Here is a 4,036-nt window from a genome sequence, read left to right on the forward strand (position 1 = left end):
CCGTCAACCGCCACTGTCAGGAGGAAGAGAGCCACGTGAAGGTTACAGCAAATGAACAGAACTCATAGAAGCTCCGAAGCATATCCTCGCTCCAAAATAAGCGAATAATATTATGACAACAACGCTTCCGCTCTAATGCGTCACTAAAACGTTATTGGTCATAATCTTATTTGTAATTACTGGAGCCAGAATGACCAACTTACTATGAGTTTTAAGGATGTGGATCCTTAAATGTTGCTTTACGTTTAAAGTTGCAGTCACCATGCTAACCCCATGCCTCCACGGGGTCCCCAGGGCATCAATGGAGGGGCGATGACCATAAAGGGAATGTAACGTTGCCATATCTCACTGCAGTTTCCCCCAATAAAAACCACATCAAACATCTACATGAAATATTAAACTACAACCTCTCATAATAAACGTAGGGCTGCCAGCCAATTCCTAAATGTCAAAAAGAACACAAAAAAGAGGTTTTTGAAGGCAAATTTGAAGAAAAAGGAACCAAAGAACTGACTGATTCAAAAACTCAAGGACTCAAAGGTACTTCAAAACGATATTGTTTGAAGATTTAATTTAAAATACTTTTTACAGCACCGTCAAGATGAAGGTTAAGTATTATTTCAGGGTGCAACAGAACTAAGGCGTCTTTAGGCTCGTACCATGCACTCTCAGAAGCACTATTGTAGCTCTGGAGCACCCTTCTTTTTATTATGCCTGGTACGAGTCTAAGTGTTGGGCTCAGTATTCACTGAGCCCTTTACTGCTGCATACTCTACTTGTAGTGAGATAACGTCAAGAAGGGAGGGAGGGAGGGAGGGAGGGGGAGGGGGCGTGGAGGCCCACTTCCATGCAGTTTAAAGCCATGCCATGTCATGCAGGTAAGGCCGAGGCCTTGGCAGCAGCTCAAGCCTGTTTGATATTTTATGAAGTCGGTTCTGGTTTGTCAAAAAGGAGAGAAGCAGTGTAACACATTTTAAAAAAGCACAGAATAAGGCTCGTGCCTGGGAAAGCATTATGCAATTTTTACCTCCCTGTTGTCTAAAGCACGTTCTCTGACGTGAACACGCCACGTCATCAACACAACAAAGCAGGGAGAAGCTGAGGGAACAGAAAGCAGTGCTTCACGGAATGCCACTAAGCAACCTCCTGGCTGCAAACGTGACTGCCTGCAGATACAGGACTCTTCGGTTGATTACATGCTTTAACCTTTCTTACAGCTGCCCTCGCCGTAGCCCGACAGGCTCATTGTAGAACAGAGTGAACCATGGGCTGCTTATAATCTGCTCCTGTGTGCATAAACCTGGCAACTCGCTGCAGCGTGCAGCGGATCATTTCAGCACCTGGACAGCTCCCATCCTCTCCGCCGCACACTGAAGCTTCCGCACTCAGACCTGCTGCAGACACACAAACACACACACGCACGTGCAATCCCTGCGCGTGCTGGCCACTCTTCAAAATCAGATTTGCAAAACGAGATTAAGAGGTGGGCCTCTAAATGTCAGTGCCTGGCTCCTCTTTCCGGCCCTCCGCTGCGGGGAGGCGTGTCTAGTTACTGTCTGTGAAAAGAACGAGCCGCTCGATTAGTCGCCGGCACCCATCTCAAATATTGAGTCCAATATCAGGACCAATCACTCACCTCCGGGTCAAAGAGACGCAGTTTAGCGCGCCGGGCTCAGGTTGCCCACCAGCACAATTCAATATGTGCCGTTTAATTGGGTGTGATGAGATCAGATACCCGGGGTGTATTGTATCATTGAATCTAGGCCACCTCGGTCAATGCATGTATTGTTGAAAGGAGTGAAGGATGCGCACGTGTTTTGTATAACATGTCCAGAGTATGACAGTCATTTGCGCCTGCTACCTGTTCAACCCGGAGGATTTAAGGTGACACATCAGCAGCTGGCTGACAGAAAATGCTCATAACTCGCACAGCCGCCTGCTGACTGTGTTTACATGCGCACAAACGGGTCTATCCTGGTTATGATCGGGGTTTGGAGTATCCTGCTTTTGTTTTGCGCATGTAAACATCCTGGTTTCAGAAACATGGATAAGCCCATGTTTTAAAGAAACCTGGATATGATGGAGTGGCTCGTGGCTGCTGAACAGTATGTGTTGGTAAACATGATGGCTGAGATGGCGAGAAAAGAAGCACACAGATGATCAGAGACCTGGATTCTTTATGTTCCATCACACCAAACCAGGATAACAAGACTCAACACAGGCATATGCATGTCAACACGCATGTCATGACCCAGACACGCACTACATGATATTGTTGAGCCGGTGTATCGCGACAGATCGTTGTGCACTCTTCAACAGAAATGGTTTACATTCACGTCTGCAATGCACAAGTCCGGTATACGTCATTGGCCTTGGCTTTACAGCAGTGACCCTGAGAAAGACCAAGTATGCAATTTAAATGGCATGGGGGAAAAAACACACATTTGATAAATGAATTGCGTTAAATGTAATGAAACACACACACACACACATACACACACACACACACACACACACACACACACACACGATATGATGGGCTTGATCAAACTAAGATTTTGGCCTTTATCACTCAGAGACGGAAACTTGTGGCGACTCTCTTCTTTGGCCCTGCGGTCATCCGCTGTCTGTGGCTAATTTGTTCATTTCTTCGACGCCTTTTTATCTTAATTAATCTTCTTCCTCTGACTGCGATCTTTCAAAAAAAAAAAAAGTGTCCCCTCAAAGCAAATAAGAACTGCATTCTTCTTTTTATTTATTTATTTAGCCATGTTTTTTTACTTATAGGTCTCTCTCTCTCTCTCTCTCTCTCTCTCTCACACACACACACACTCATTCTCTCTCTTCTTTTTCTCTGTAATTCCCGTTGTCGTGGAAACTGCAGATAGGGAGACCTCAGCCGTGCATCTCTCTCTCTCTCTCTGTCTCTCTCTCTCTCTCTCTCTCTCTCTCTCTCTCTCATGTCTTCGGGGCTCTCTCAGTGACTTATGAGCGAATCAACACATTTAGGTCGACACCAGCAGCAGCAGTGTGATGTCACACACACACATAGGCTATACAGGCTGAATCTGAGAGTCAAACAGGTGGCTGCTATTGACCTACTGTATATCACTGGCTTGATAAATGTGCAGAAACCTGCACGCACGGACGCTTTATAGGGGGTTTATGGCATTAGGGCATGTCCTTACGCACTCCGCGACAAGGAGACGGGGACGAGGCGCCATAATCATCAAGTGACTGAAGCGACAGATTACATAACCAATTAAGAGGTGCAGAGGGGAGATGTAAGCATGTACATGAAGGATAAATCACAGTTTGAAAGGTTCAATGCAACAATGAAATAAAAATTAAGCGACCAAGTCTGCTGGAGTGTGAGCTCGAGACGGATGAGTTGATGGATGGAAAGATGGATGGATGTGGGGCAGATTTGATTTATAGAGGCTACAGAGGAGACCCAGTTTGATAAATAACAGGGCGGAGGGATATCTGGGGGAGACACGAGTCTTAGGTCGGGGTAGCACACACAGAGGACGGGGCCCACGGCGACGGTTAGCCGCCAGCGCAGCGTGCAGGGAGACACGTACAGCGGAGGTGTAAACAACCACGAGAGCAGAGAGATACGGTGGCAACAGGGAGCTTGTTTCTTGGCAACAAGCAAAAGGATGTACTGCTGCATGTGTGCGCCTGGAAGCGCTAATGGAGTCCGTTTTTATTATGCGTCTGCGAACTAGTCTGAGCATTTTACCAGCAGGAAGATGTTAAGCCAAAATACTTAGAATAGCGAGTTATAAAGCCGAAGATTCGGTTCGGTCGCATGCGTCAGGATACGAGCCAAAGTGTGTCCTACCTTGCAGCTAAACTGGGTCAGCGCGGTCAGAACCATCGTGCCTGGATGCGTCCTCGCCTCACAAACACATAGAAAAGCCGTTTAGCAGCGCATCCCTCAATGGTGTCAAGAGCACCTCTGTCGTCCCTGCCTCTGACTGGCGTGCACACCAAAAAGCTTCTTGCAACTCTCGAAGCATCGCGATGTTTA

The sequence above is a fragment of the Semicossyphus pulcher genome, unplaced genomic scaffold (genome assembly GCF_022749685.1).
Source record: "Semicossyphus pulcher isolate SPU_LCO1_2020_fin unplaced genomic scaffold, fSemPul1.0.p SCAF_26, whole genome shotgun sequence".
Classification (NCBI taxonomy): domain Eukaryota; kingdom Metazoa; phylum Chordata; class Actinopteri; order Labriformes; family Labridae; genus Semicossyphus; species Semicossyphus pulcher.